Below are 16,212 nucleotides of genomic sequence, written 5' to 3' on the forward strand. Positions count from 1 at the left end.
GAACCTCTAAATCAGTGTGACCACATTTCTCATTGTCTTGGTTATACCTAGCTCCAACTTTATCTTTTTTGGTATGCATTTCATTTTTTCTTTTATTTTTTTTCTAAGAAATAAAGTTTTATTGCAAAAAAAATTTTTTAATGTAGAAAGATACAAACAAGAATTTAATCACATACAGAATTAGAGCCAGTGCTACCTTTCAGTGTTCACAAATGTAGTGTTGGTGGTGGTGTTTTTTTTTGCAGTTATGTAAACCTTGACCTCTATTTATAGCTTTAAAATATTAAGAGGACTTGTTGTGATGAGCACTGGATGATGTATGGAATTGTTGAATCCATACAACTTGAAACTATGATAATACTACATGTTAATTATACTGGAATAAAAATAAAATATTAGGAGCAGAATTTCCTAAATTAGAAAGGAAGAAGTAAACATTCACACATGACAGGATCCTATATATAGAAAACACCAGAGTTCATAAGAATATTATTATAGCTCATAAACAAATTCAGCAAAGTCACACACACACACACACACACACACACACACACACACACCAGTTATGTTTCTATACACTAGCAATGAACAACCCAAAAAGGAAGTTAAATCATTTCCACTTACAATAATATCTAAAAGAATCAAGTGCTTATAATAAATCTTACTGAGGAAGTGAAAGGCCTTACACTGAAAACTATGAAACATTGCTAAGATAAATTAAAGAAGGCATATCTAAGTGAAAAGGTACCTATGTTCATGGATAAAAAGACTTAACATTGTTAAGAAGTTGATACTACCCAAAGTGGTGTACAGGTTCAGTGCAGTCTCATCAAAATTTCAGTATCATTCTCACAAAAAAGAAAAAAAAATCCATTTTCAAATTCATTTTTATTGAAAGGGGCCCTAAATAAACAAAACGATTTTGAAAAAGAATAAAGCTGGAGGACTCATACTTCTCACTTCAAAACTTAATACAATGCCACAGTAATTAAAACAGTATGATACTGGCACAAGGACAGACATATAAACCAATGAAATAGAATGAAGAGTCCAGAAAGAAATTCTCACATATATTGTTAATGATTTTCAACAAAGGTGTCAAGACCATTCAATAAGGAAAATAGCTCTCGGAAAACTGGATCTCCACATTCAAAAGAATGAAATGCACTAAATTAACTCAAAATGGATGAAAGATATAAACTTAAGAGCCAAAACTGTAAAACCCTTAGGAGAAAATTTGGGGGAAATCATTATGCCATTGGATTTGGTGACTATTTTATGGATATGACACCAAAAGTATAGGCAACAAAAGAAAAAAATCCATAAAGTGTACTTCATCAAATCAAGAAGGTGTCATCAAAGTACACTATCAAGAAAGTAAAAAAGGCAACCTATAAAATAAGAGAAAATATTTGCCAATCATATACCTGATAAGGGACTAACATCAAAAATATATAAAGAATTCCTATAATCTAACCATAATCAAGAGAAGAACTCAATTCAAAAATGAGCAAAGGACTTGAATAGACATTTCTCCAAAGACAAAATACAAATGGCCAAAAAGAACATGAAAAGATGCTTTATATGCAAATCAAAAGCATGAGGTCACCTATTAAGATAGTTTTAATGAGGAAAATGGAAAATAACATATGTTAGTGAGAGTATGAAGAAATTGGAACCCTCGTGCATTGCTGATGGGAACGTAAAATGGTGCATCTACTGTGGGAAAGTTTGCCAGCTCCTCAAAAAGCTAAACATAAAATTACCTTATGACTCAACAATTCTACTCCTTAGTGTATATCTAAAAGAACTGAAAGCAGGGACTTGAAAAGATATTCGTATACCTGTGTTCATAGCTTCATTATTCACTATAGCCAAAAACAACTGAAGTGTCCATCAACCAATGACAGGATAAACAAAAGTGTGGTATGTGTATACAATGGTCTATTATTAACCCATAAAAAGAAACAGAATCTTGATATGTACTACAACATAAACGGATCTTGAAAACACTGTGCTAACATATGCTGAGCCAGACAAGGAACAAATATTGTATGCTTTCACTTATATCATGTGCCTAAAACAGGCAAATTCATCGAGACAGAAGGTAAAGATTACCAGAGGGTGAAAAGAGGGTGGAATTGGGGGAAGTTATTGTTTAAAGGGTTCAGGGTTTATGCTGAAGACAATGAAAAAGTTTGGGGTATAGATAGAAGTTATGGTTATACACAGTGTCAATATATTTGGTGTCACTGAATTGTACACTTCCAAATGGCTAAAATGATGAATATTGTGTCTATTTTTCCACAATTTTAAAAATAGTCAAAAAATATATTGAGAGCCAAATTTCCCAGGTATACATTGTATTTCATCAAACAAAATAAATTTAATATCTCTCCTTTGATTAAACATTCAGATGCTTCCATATCTTTACTATTGTAAATACTGGAATGGACTTTTTCATTAAAAAAATATATGTGAGTATATCTGATTATCTCTTCAGAGTAAATTTTTAAGTTTCTGTGTTTTTAAATATACTGATATTTTAGTCAGTTGGATTATTACCTTTTCAGGATTTAAAAGATGTGAAAATGTTTAAGTAATCATATATACTTAGATATGTTACCTTATTAAAGGTATCTTATTGCCTTATTGAAGTAAACTTTATCAAAACAAGATTAATCCTCAAACATTGCATGTTTTCTGAAAAAAATAATTGATACAATTACTAGCTTTCATTGTTATCCATTCTGATAGGTTCACAGCCATTGAACTGATTTCTGTGCCCTTTTCATTCTTGGAGGTGAGCTATCTTGAGACGGAGAGATGTGGATTAAAATCCTACTTTTTACCTGATTTAGATGTGGCTAAATCAGCTGACTCCTCTGTTTTACAGTTTGCTGACTGCATTCTCATGTTAATAGTGTCTATACCAGGGGCACCTGGATGGCTCAGCTGGTTAAGCATCCGACTTTGGCCCAGGTCATGATCTCATGGTTTGTGAATTATCGCCCCTCCTCGGGCTCTGTGCTGACAGCTCGGAGCCTGGAGCCTGATTCGGATTCTGTGTCTCCTTCTCTCTCTGCTCCTCCCCCTGCTCGCTCGCGCTCTCTCTCTCTCTCTCTCTCTCTCTCTCTCTCAAAAATAAATAAACATTAAAAAATAGTGTCTATACCAGAGTTTTTAGAAGAAGTAGCATAAGATAATATAACTAACATGCCTTGTATATAATAGGGGTTCAATCAAGTGCAGTTATCACTGCTATTATTTTTAATACATACAAAAAAATTCAAGGTAAAATATTTTCTTTGACTCTGCCTTCCAAATTTTACAAATACCATCACTTTTCACTACAGTCGCTACTGATACCCCAGTCCAAGCTACCATTTTCTCTTGCCTCACAGACGGCAGCAGACTCCCACTTTCTTCCCATCCCCGTTCCCAGTTAATCCGTCTCCACACAGCGGCAGCTAGGGTGCGTTTTTACATTGTAAGCTAAATCATGCCATTCCTAAACTCAAAAGGCTCCAAAGCTTTTCCATCTCACTTAGAATGAAATCTAAAGATCGTAAAGCATGTGGGACCCAACCACTGACTGCCTTTCTGATATTACTTCCCACAGTTCTTCCCTTTTGCTCACTTAGCTGGAGCTACCACAGGGCTGCTGTCTGTTTCTAACCACACCCAACACCTTCCCATCTCAAGGGCTTCTACTGGCTATTTCCTCAGCCAGACACACTTTCACCCCAGGTATTTGCATGTCCTATTTCCTATTTTCACTGAGGTTTTTCCTGAACTGTTTGTTCCCCCTGTAGGGATCCTTTCTCTGACTATTCTATTTAAAATAGCAGTCCCATCGCTTTTTCCCCCCTTACCCTGCTTTACTTCTTTTTGTGGCACTTATGCTACACTTGGCATTAAATTACCGATCTACTTTATTCTGGTTGTATTATAAGCTCTGTGAGGCCAGGGGACTCAACTTTGGTCATTCTCTACCCCTAATGCCAAGACAGAAAACCTAGCATACCTCTTGTGCTCAATAAATATTTGTTGGATGAATAAATACATCTATATTTTAGGTGGTTGTGGAATTCATATTTCCTGAGAGAAATTCTAGTCTAATTCTTTTCCATTTTGCCTAATTATACTTAATCATTCTTCCACATATCTCTCTCTTAACCTGTGAATATCAGCCCATCGTGCCTATCAGTCTGTTTTAATCTTTAGAGTAGGAAACTACACATTGGGAATCTTATTTTTAATTGTTTATTTATATTTGAGAGAGAGAGAGAGAGAAAGCTCAAGTGGTGGACAGGCAGAGAGACAGCGATGGAATCTGAAGCAGGCTCTAGGCTCTGAGCTCTGAGCTGCGAGCTGTCAGCACAGATCCCAATGCCGGCCTCGAACTCACGAGCAGTGAGGTCATGACCTGAGCCAAAGTCGGAGGCTTAACTGACTCAGCCACCCAGGTGCCGCTACACATTGGGAATTTTAACATCTTACCCTATATTGGCTGTTTATATAATAAATAATCCTCATTAGTAACAAAAGAAAGAAAAAACCTAGCTTATTTTTATTTCTCTCATATATGTTATCAGTTACAGCAAAAGCTAGCTTGTTAGAACCCAACTGATATGTATTACTTGATTGGCTTTTAAATGTGTCCCCAAATTTGTCTCTCCAAACTATTGAAGGGGCAGAAAGGTTTGTCAAATTACTCAATCAGAAATCTTGCTCTGTAACCTGAAGGGCAGCTTCCCTACAATTCTGTTCAATCCACATTCAACTGAAAATCATATGCTTGGATGCTACCCTATTGAAAGCAGTGATCTCTCTAAGCCCTAAAATATATCTAGCCCCTCTCTATCTTAAAATCCTTCATTGGCCTACATTCTCAATCAAATGAAGTTCAGGTTACTTCACACGGCTTCAGGAAGATCCAGATTTGCTAAGTCCTAAAACATACCATTTTGGGGGCTTTTTTAAAATTTCTTTTTTCTTTTCTTTTTTTTTTCTTGTCTTTTCTTTCTTTCCTTCTTTCTTTCTTTCAAATGTTTATTTATCTTGAGAGGGAGAGAGAGAGAGAGTGAGTGAATGGGAGAGGGGCAGAGCGAAAAGGAGAGAGAGAATACTAAGCAGGGCCTATGCTGTCAGCACAGATTCGGGGCTCGAACCCACAAACTGAGATCATGACCTGAGCCAAAATCAAGAGCTGACCGCTCCACAGACGGAGCCACCTAGGCCCCCCTGGAGGCTTTCTTTTTTAATGTGAAAATATTATACTTCAGCAAAACCTTTTACAGTATGGTTATGCAGGTTTCTAGGGAACCACGTAAGGCTATAGAAAAGGCCTTCGGAGCCCTGAAGCTTGTCTCAAATGCATTCATTAACGACAGAGAGCCTACTCTGCTAGTTAGGTCGTGAGCTCTGGAGTTAGATTTCTTTGGATCAAAATTCACCTCAGTAATCCTTCAAGCATGAGGCTTTGGATAAGTTACTTATTCTCTTTACTTAATATTTTCATGTCTAAAATAAGAATTGAAATAAAAAAGCTCATGTCTAAAATGGAATAATAAAAATTTTTACTCAAACCAAAAATATAAGTGGGCAAATATAGCATTTTTTAAACAATTTAAAGGGGCACCTGGATGGCTCAATCAGTGAAGTGTCTGATCAGCTCAGGAGAATGAACCCCATCTTGGGCTCTGTGCTGACCACTCAGAGCCTGTAGCCTACTTTAGATTCTGTCCCCCTCTCTCACTGCCCCTCCCCTGCTCATGCTCTGCCTCTCTCTCTCTCTGTCTCCTTGTCTCAAAAATAAATAACATTAAAAATAAAAATAATTAAAAAAAACTCATACAATTTAGAGAAAAAATAGCATGCATTGGAGAGCTTGTAACATAAATAGAAATTAAATATATAACAATAGCAACACAAAGGATGGGTGAAAAAGTGGTAAAATATTGTGTAATGTTATTGCATTTTACATTGTCATAAAGTATTAATTCAAAATAGACTGTATTAAGTAAACAATGTATAATAAAACACATACAGTAAGCACTAAAAATAATACAAAATATATTCAAAAACTGCCAGGGGAGATGAAATGAGATAAAATAAAAATATAAACTCAAGCCAGAAGAAGGCACAGAGGGTCAGAAGGGACAAATGGAAAAAAAATAGTAAAATATTAGACTTTGAATTCAATCATATTAGTAATACCAGAAAATATAAATGAACTAAGCCTTCCAATAAAAAGACAGAGAATGACAGACTGGATTTTTAAAATGTTTTTTTTAATTTATTTTTAAGAGAGTTCAAGTCAGGCAGGGGCAGAGCGAGGGGGACAGAGGATCTAAAGCAGGCTCTGTACTGAGAGCAGCAAGCCTGGTGTGGGCCTTGAACTCACAAACCATCAGATCATAACCTGAGCCATCAGCTACTCAACTGACTGAGCCACCAGGCGCCCCTGTCAGATTGGATTTTAAAATAAAACAACTATATCCCCTTTTCAAGAATTGTATTTTACATAAAAGATCTTTGATATGTTCAAAGTAGAAGAATGGGAACACATATATCATTAAGATGGATTGCCAAAAGTAAAGAGGAATATTTTATAATAATAAAAGGATCTACTCGTCAAGAAGACTTAGCAATTGTACATGTATATTAGCATCTAATAACAGAACTTCAAAATATTGACAAAAAGAGTTGGACAAGTTCATAGCCACGATTAAATGCTTTAAAACTCCTCTATCACTAAAAATTATAGAATAAGTAGACCAAAAAAAAATTCCGTAAAACAGAATATTTGAACAACACAATCACCTTGACACTACTGACATTTATAGAACCTTCTACCCACTAATTTCAGAATAAACATTCTAGTTGCACATGGAACATCCACTAAAGCATACCATATGCTGGGTAAGGTTCAACACATTTGAAAAGACTGATGTGACCTGGAGTGTGTTTCCCGACCCTGATAGAACTGAATTAGAAATTAATAACAAAAAGAATTCTGAAAAATCCCCAAGTATTTTGAAATTGAGCAAACATTTATACACACTTATAGATCAAAAAAGTCATAAGAAAAGTGGAAAACATTTTGAATGTAATGACAATGAAAATACAGCTAATCAAAGAATTGGTGGTGCAGCTAATGCAAGGCTTAGAGGGAAATTTGTAGCTTTTAATACCTGTATTAGAAAAGAAGTTTTTAAAATAACGATCTAGGCTTTCACCCCTAGTGAATAGAAGTATTCCTAACTCATTGGTTAGAAATGAAAGATAGAATTGAACCCCAAAAATATCTAAAAGATAAAGACCTGAAATTAATAAAATAGAAAACAGACTCTAACTGGAAATCAGTAAAGCCAAAATTTGGTTCTTTGTTGGTGAAATTGATATATCCCAAGGAAGACTGATCAAAGAAAAATAAGAGAAAATACAAATTACAAAAATCAGGAATGAAAAAGGAGATACCACCACAGATCCTACAAACATTAGTGAAATAATAAAATATCGGTAACTTGGCTATATTAAATTTGACAACTTAAAATAGGCAAATTTTTTGAAAAATACAGTGCTTCAAAATTCGTGAAGTAATTGACATAAGAAACAAAAGTTAAATAATTTTGTATCTATTAAAAGACATTTAAGCTATAATTTGACACCTCTCCAAAAAACAAACAAACAAACAAAAAGGGACTCCAAGTCCAGCTGATTTCATGGTGAATTCTACCAAACATTTTATGAAGAAAAAGTACAATATTACAAAAACACTTCAGAAAATAGAAGATGAAGGAATACTTTCCAACTGTATTTATTCATTTAGGTATATATGTATGTATGTATTTTTGAAAGAGAGAGAGAGAGAGAGAACATGCATCCGTGCATGGGAGAGGAGCAGGAAGGGAAAAAGAATGAATCTAAAGCAGACTCCACACTTATTATGATGCCCAACATGGGACTGAATCTCACAGCCCTGAGCTTATAACCTGAGCTGAAACCAAGAGTCTGACACTTAACAAACTCAGTCACCCAGGCACCCCCAACTTGATTTTTGATAACAGTGTAATCCTGACACCAAAATATGATAAGATCCTTATAATAAAAGAAAATTACAGGCTAATATCTGAGTCTGGTTCTGATGTTTGCTTTGTCTTTTCAGGCTGTGTTTTTTTCTTACCTTTTTGTATACCTTATAACTTTTCATTGAAACTGGAAATGTTGCATATAATAGTAGAGACAGAAGTAAATTAGTCAGGGGGGTGGTAGTGGTGCTTGGAGATAAACATATCTACCCTTCTGCTAGGCCTTTAGTGTAGGAATTTGAATTAATGTAGTGAGCTAGGAGCAGTTTGGCTTGTTATTGCTATAGTTACCCTCAGTGCGGCACAGTCTTCAAATTTCTCTTGAGCTTAGGGCTGGGAAAAATTGCCAGAGTTTTTATTTTTCTCAGTTTTTACCCACTGCTTGTCTTTGGATTTTCTCTTATGCTAACCCCATAGATAATCTGTTCTGTGAAGATTATCCAGCTGTATTCAGCTGTTAGTTTTATTTATTACTTGTTAACTGGGCTTGTGGGGAAACAGGCAAGAAGTATTCTCTGATGTTCTGGTTAAGCCTTAGTTTTAGGTACCGTGAACCTGGGTCTTGGGGGGTGTGACCTTCACATGCGATCCTGCCTGTCCCCAGCTGTAGGTGCTGGGCCTGACATATTTCTGCCCTTACCCGAGGGGAAAACTTTTTGTCTCTGTGCCGGCATGTTTTTCCACAATGTCCTAAGGTAACTGTTGTTGTTGTTGTTGCTTTTGCCCTATGGATTACAACTTCTGTAGGGAAAATGTGGTAAATGAGTTTGGAAGAAGTTTTCACAGCAACTACAGTTCCTTCCACAATCTTCTCCCAGATAGCCCTGTTAGGTTTGAAATTTTCTCAGAATACTTCCAGGCCTTCACGGTGAGTATATAGTAGAGTTCATAGAGGAAAAGCAAGATGGTAAAAACCTTCTTGTCCTGTGGCCCCCAGGGACTTCACACTCGCATACTAGCCCACATTTAGGTTTAACATTCATTAAATTCACAAAGAAGCTGAATCTTGGGGCCTCTGGGCCGTTCAGTCAGTTGAGTGTCCAACTCTTGGTTTCAGCTCAAGTCATGATCTTACTCACAGTTCATGAGATTGAGCCCTGTATCAGGCTCTGTGCTGACCGTGTGAAGCCTGCTTGGGATTTGCTCTCTCCCTCTCTCTCTGCCCCTCCCCTACTCATGCTCCCTTGCACTGTCTCTCTCTCCCAAAGTAAATAAATAAACATTAAAAAAAATAAATTCACAAAGACGCTGAATCTTACCAGTTTATATGGTATCTGATGCCTGTGCTCCAGGTTAAATAAAAAAATGCATGTATCCTATTTCCTCGGTAAGGAATTTTACCCCAATTTTCCATTTAGTGCTTGCCCTGAAACCTCAATTTCCTAATGGGTTCATAAAAAGTCATTAGTTTGCATCATGTCCAGCTTTACTGTTTTTATGATAATGCTAGAAGCAATACTTCTTTTCGCTCTCTAAATCTCTGAATTTAAAACGATTTGGAAGTTTTTTTCAAATATAGAGTTACTCTGTGACCCAGAAACTCTACTCCTGGGTATACACTCAAGAAAAGTAGGTATATATGATCATAAAATGACTTGTATGATAATGTTGAAAACTAATTTCTTTACTAGTAGTGCAAACTGGAAATAGTGTGCCTATCAACAAGCGAATAGTTATAAAAGTGAGGTATATTTATACAATGGAATACTACCCAGTTGTTTAAAATATGGATACATGTATAAACACTGATGAATCTATAACACTTTTCTTTAATGAAAAAAGGCAGACGTACAGATTTTGTACTGTATTTTCCATTTAAGGGAAGTTCAAAAATAGGCAAAACTAATCTCTGGTGACAAAGTGAACATTCATAATAGTTACCTCTGGATGACATTGATAAGAAAAGAATATGAAGGAATTCTCTAAAATGAGGGAAATGTTCTATATTTTGGTTTGGATAGTGGTTGTATGTGTGTGTGTGTGTGTGTGTGTGCATGCACACACGTGTGTGTGTAAATTCATCAGCCTGCACACTTAAGATTTATGCATTTTACTGTATGTGATATATTCACTTTTTTAAAATAAAATAAGGAAAAGATGAAAGCAAGAGGTTTTTACATGCAATTTTCATTTCAGTATGGGTCAGACCCAGGTCCAACCAATCACTAAAACTTCCTAATTTTTTTTCCATTTTCTCATATTTTTACCTTCTTTCTACCACAATTACAGTTCAGTACCTTATCAATTTTTCCTAGACTATTGTAACTACCTTCAAGTTGTTTTCATGCCTATAATCCTGCCCATTTAGGCATATACAAACCTAATTCACTCTCCTCACAATGATTAATTTGGAGGACTGAACCTGATCACAGATGAAAAGTCATACTCACTGTGTGCGTGTGCGTGTGTGCGTGTGTGTGTGTGTGTGTTGGGGGAGCGAGTACATGTGTGAATACACTGTCCCATAAGCAAAAAGATGGCAGGTTGGTATCCCAGGCAATGTGGGTGGCAGAAATTTCAAGTAAAATAGACCACATGGGTCTGTTCAGCGAAGGCTAAGCAAACGCAGAGTACTTACGTTGTCTTTATGTTTATAGGAGAAAGGACCCAGAGGTCTCTGGAACACCACTGAACTTCTCTGAGAACTGTAGAAGGAAGGTTACAAGGTTCTGAACTTTGCTGAGAGCCCCCTCACCTGCATCTGTAGCCCCAAACCCTGGAGATTCCTGTTAGTTGCAGGGAGCTGGTAGGTCAACTTTGTCTGGTTGCTAGCAAACTCCTCCATTAATTCTAAGTAACCTAGTGGTTTTCACCTCAAGCACAACCTCATTATTAACCCAGAGAAGGTGTGGGAGAAGCACCTGCCTTTAGAGAACGGCACTGGCATGTGGAGGGTGTATCAGATCTACCCTCTGAGTAAACTCCTTGGCAGGGAGGGAATTGAGCAGCCCTCCAACAATATCTCTTCCCTTATGGAGCAGCAGGGAGTCTAGATGTCTGGGCCATCTGGAAGCCAGGCTTTGGTGTGAGAATGGGTAGGAATGATTGCAGAGTATTAACAATGGCCCATAGACCATATTCTAGGTTAGGGCAACATCTGGAAGGTAATGGCTTAGGTTTTAGAAGATGTTCAGCTTTGTAAAACATAAAAATCTATAGATCTAGAAGATAAATATGTGCCTTTGCCCAGAAACTTCCATGTCATTTCAATGGAGTTGGAATTGTGAAACCCACCCGAGAGTCCTTTATAGTCTATGTGCCTTCAGTTAAAACACTGTTATTCAGTCCAAGAGAGTAGTCTGAGGACTAAAACCAGATCAAAATGAAATGGTCTGTGACAGAAGCATATGGGATTTGGAAGGTTGGAGAAAATCCACGAAGCAATAGTACACAGAGAAGGAGCTGTGTTTGGAGCACTTTGAATATGATGGGTCATGAGGTCATGGTGAGGGCACTGAATCAGTTTGGGCAGGCAGGGATTATTAATTAAAATATGAAAAGAATGAGGTACAGCACGTATGGGGAGAGGTGATAGTGGAATTATATTTGAGAAATGTTGAGTGTTAGGGACCTGTGGAACATCCGCATGGAAATACCCAACAGTCAGTTGAAAGATTTGTCCTCAGGAGACAGGGTAGACCTGTCTAGAAATGGATTTGGGAGTCATTGTTTTGAAGGTGGCTGTGGAATATACAGGTGTACATGGAATCAACCAAAGAGAATAGATGAAGTGAGAAGAAAAGTCTAGGTGGGACTCTCTTAATCCCCCGAGTTCATGGGGAGTCTGATGAAAGATGTATCCAAGAGAGAGGTTTACCTATGCTCATCGCCCTCTCTAGGTTAGCTATGGGCGTTGCTTCACTGCAAAGCAACATTCGGGTTGGCCTTACCGTCTGTCTGTTCTCTTAGAAAACCTTTATGTAATAGATGTGTACTATTCTTTATTTTCTCTATCAATTACCTAGACGGATTTCCCTTCATTAAAAATCAGTGACATGTATTTTTTCTTAGCTCACAATATAAAATATGTAGAGGTAAAATACTCTCTTTTAGGTAAGTAGTTAGATGTATTCATGGAAAGAAATGAAATCCTTCATGAAAAGTGCTCCCACAAAGAGAAAGTGAGGCATGATCTGTGTATAACTAAATTGTAAAGGTGAATTTTTAATGTTTAGGGAGTTACAAAATATGGTCCCTGAGGTTGTATATACTGCACATTTTAAATGTTTAAAATATGATTTGAAGTCCATTCCTGAGGAACATATTGATGGGACATTACACACATGCACACGCGTGCGCACACACACACACACACACACACAATAGAATCAGAACCATAATAAATTTTTTTCTTGGTCTAACTGGCTAATCTAGGTCAGGAGGATGGAGTGAGGAGTGACACCTGTTTCATTTTTTATATTTCTCATGCTCATGCTGTCTATATATGGTAACAATGGTATATCATCATCAAAATCCACCATTAACAAGTACAACTTACACACTACAGTTCATGTGAAACTCTGGATACTTGCCTCTTGGAATTTATATGCTATTGCATATGAACAGGCAATCATCAATCTCAAACCCTCTGCCTTATTATAATGACCTTTCTCTCCACTCTTAAGTGAGGATATATTTTGTAGGAAAAAGAGATTGAGGATAAGGTTTTATAGACTGGCTGTATAAACAAAAATGTCTAATGTGAAAGAAATCTTGCTGAATTTAGTTTAAAAGAGGTATGTTTTATTTAAAGATTAAAATAAGTTCAGTATATCCCATCTAATTCAAAAATAAAACAAAACTCAATGAGTTAACTTGGAAGGAAGCAACATTTTTACATACCTGAATCCAACCAGGATCTTCCAAACTAAGTAATGAGTAGAGAAACACATTAGGTAAGAATAACTAGCACTTATTAACTGTTTTGCTGACCAACCTTAAGGATTTATTTCCTTCAAGGAAACAAAATGAGTATAATATAAACCAGGGTAATTAGTGTGATTGTGAAAACCCTTAGATCACATAAGGAAAACATCTATTTATATTTCCAGTAATACAAAGCAATAATTTAAATTTTTAGATACAATTTTTATATTGCCCAGTAAATTCACACAACACACACACATACACACACACACACATGCACACAGAGATTAGTAAAAGTATTCAGAATAATTTTTCTAAAAGAAAGTCCAAAATATATGAGATGTTTGTGGCAAAGTTGATTTATTGCTATGAAACATAAGCTATTTTTGATTTGCCTCAATTTCTGTTTATACCCTTCCCCATCGTACGGGCATGTAGGACCAGATGAAATATTCATAAGTCATTAATAGGCAAATGCTTCTCAAACTTTAATGTGCATGTCAGTCATGTGTGTTTATATCAGGTGAGTTGGATGGAAGCCCCTTTCATCTCAAACTATGGTGATAATGAAAAGATGACCCTCTTCTCATCTGTTTGGCTTTGGAAACTTTCCTACCAAATTTGAGATCATCTAGTCAAGGCCACATCAAAGTAGGGCACTGTGTTTTCTTGTCCTCTTGTACATATTGTTAACACCACCACAGGGCCTCCCACTTACTGCTAATTGAACATGTCCTATGAACCAGGAAATCATGAAGATTTGAAAACAACTTGAAATGCAAGTACTATTGTTAGCTCTGTTTGCAGTGAGAAAACCTTCAAACCATTATCCTGGTAGTCTATTTTGACCACTGAGTAATACTCCCCCATTCAAATATATGAATGATGAGATATTTGCTCACAATTCTCTTTGATTACTTCATTTCAAGTATTTCTTCATAATCTGCTTGGCCAAATTGTCAAATTCATGTTGAATTGAAATCTCCTCACCCTTGGGCTTAATTGGTCTGGTATCTATTCTACCTTTACTTTATTTAATCTTGCAACTTTTTGTTTTAGTGACTGTATTTAGACCAGATATGAAAGAATTTTATAATACATGGGGAATAATGAGACCTCATCATGGGAGATATTTAGGCAAAGTCTAGATTACATCTCTTCCAGGGAATTGATTCAGTTCTCAAGTGAAGACCATTTGAATTGCTTGTCCAGTTCCTTTCAGACCCAGTATTACATAGTTCTGCCAATGTTGTTCCATACCTGAAAACATGGCATTATTAAGACCTTAAATTTTTCACACTCCTATGACTGGATCAGACTTAATATATCAATGTATCCTTAGTTTTTACCTACCTTGGGAAAACCCTCATTTACATTTATGAGCATATACACTGAGATGGTAATTTGCCACATGAGTGAAAGCCTTCCTGATCTAATGGTATGTTAGAGATAGATACAGAGATAGATGGATAGGTAGATAGGTCCAAATTTTATTTAATATTTATCTGTTACGTTTTGAAGATTTTTTATTTTGAAATATGTATAGATTAATGGGGAGTTACAAAGGAATGCACAAGGAGGTCTAATATTTTGAAAATAAAAAATGTTATGGGATTTTAAATTTCAAAAAAGCACATGCCTACTGAAAACTTTACTGGAGTCAAAAGCATATTAAATGAAAGTGAAATATCTTCACCTCCTTGCCACATTCTGCCTGGCACCACTGTGAAAAGTTTGGTGTGTGTCCTAGCTTTTTGTTTATGTCATATAATATTGACCATATTAAAAAGTCAGTTTATGCACAATCCCAGCTTCCTTTGTATCTGCATAGCTCTGTCCAAAAGTCCTATGATTGTTTGTAACAATATACAGGATACAAATGAAAAAGTTACTCATTTATAGGAAGACATAAGTAACAGGAAAGAAGGAAAGATGATCACCATTTATAGTAGGCAGAATTCTAAGATGATCCCTAAAAACCCTTGTTATACAGGTCTACTATCACCCCCTTTTCTTGAACATGGGCAGGACCAGTCAATATGACTCATAAATTTCAGGGATTTCTGATAGTTGATAAACTTCTTGCAAGACACCCCCCAAATGTTGTATTGTAATATAAATATGAGAACCCCTAGCATAGTGAACAAAAAAGTTTCCAAATATGAGTTATACAAATTTAATTATATTTTATTTAAATAAATATTTGTGTGTCCTTAGTATCATATGATAATGGATGCATAAGAGATATGCTTTCTGCCTAAAAATTATTTCTTCCTGTCTTGCTTGTCAAAATTAGAGTAGGAGTAATACTAGGTATCATATATTATTTACCATGAACAAATTTTCCCCTCATATTACCTTACTTAAGGAATTTAGGCACCTCTCAGGCTGTTAAGTTGATAATTTCTCAGGTCATTTCAATTCTGGTTTTATTGTTACTATTGGAAACATTGATCAACATGAAAATAACATTAAATATATGTCATTAAATAAATGTCATAGAAATGGTAATGAAAATATCTACAATATTTTATAACATGCTGTTAAGGAGTAAGTATATCCTGATACTGGGCAGAGATTTTCTAAACTGTGATGGTAAATAAACTACTTACCACTGTCTTTCACCGAAAGCTTTGGCTTTCTGCCTTCGTGGTAGGGCCCGCTGTCCCCTACTCTAGCTCCCTCCCGGACTGGGAAGGACACTCTCCGGTAAAACAGCCCGTTGATTACCGTTCTGTCTCATGACGGAAGCCTGCCGTTCCAGGACGCGTCTTGAGTATACTCATTGTCTAATTTGAGAGTCAAAAATCTTCCTTTGCTCTCTCAATGAATTCATTTTTCTAGAATGGACATTTATAAATATTGTGGACTGACCATTTGGGAGTAACCGTGTAATCTCTCTCAAGTGGCTGCTTTAAGATACCTCTGACTGCAAACAAAGCTCCTGGGCAACTGCTTGAATAGAAATTGTTAGAAATGAAAACAATTAATTCTCTCATGTATTCATTAAAGTTATGGTAATCATTTTTTCCCAGCATGCAATGAGACCAGCTTCTTATCTCTTTTGGGACATGTGCAAGTGAATTTCAGTCTACATTTTTTGTTAGGAACTGTGGGTATTGAATACTGGAAATGCACTAACAGTAAATTTCAGGTGGTCTATCATACACACATAAAAATGGATAACTATGGGTGGAGATATGCTAATTAATTTGATGATACTATTTAACTATGTGTGTGTCTATCAAAT

At 36.1% G+C, this 16,212-nt stretch overlaps 1 long non-coding RNA gene across 1 annotated transcript in view; it reads right to left on the reverse strand.

The window, feature by feature from the left end:
- LOC115299905 overlaps positions 1-15,636 on the reverse strand; it is a 52,286-nt gene extending 36,650 nt beyond the window's left edge. Inside the window, exon 1 of the long non-coding RNA XR_003912403.1 lies at positions 15,575-15,636. This is a non-coding gene — a long non-coding RNA (uncharacterized LOC115299905). The remainder of the gene's footprint in view (positions 1-15,574) is intronic.
- Positions 15,637-16,212: the final 576 nt, after the last annotated feature.

The sequence above is a fragment of the Suricata suricatta genome, chromosome 8 (assembly GCF_006229205.1).
Source record: "Suricata suricatta isolate VVHF042 chromosome 8, meerkat_22Aug2017_6uvM2_HiC, whole genome shotgun sequence".
NCBI lineage: Eukaryota > Metazoa > Chordata > Mammalia > Carnivora > Herpestidae > Suricata > Suricata suricatta.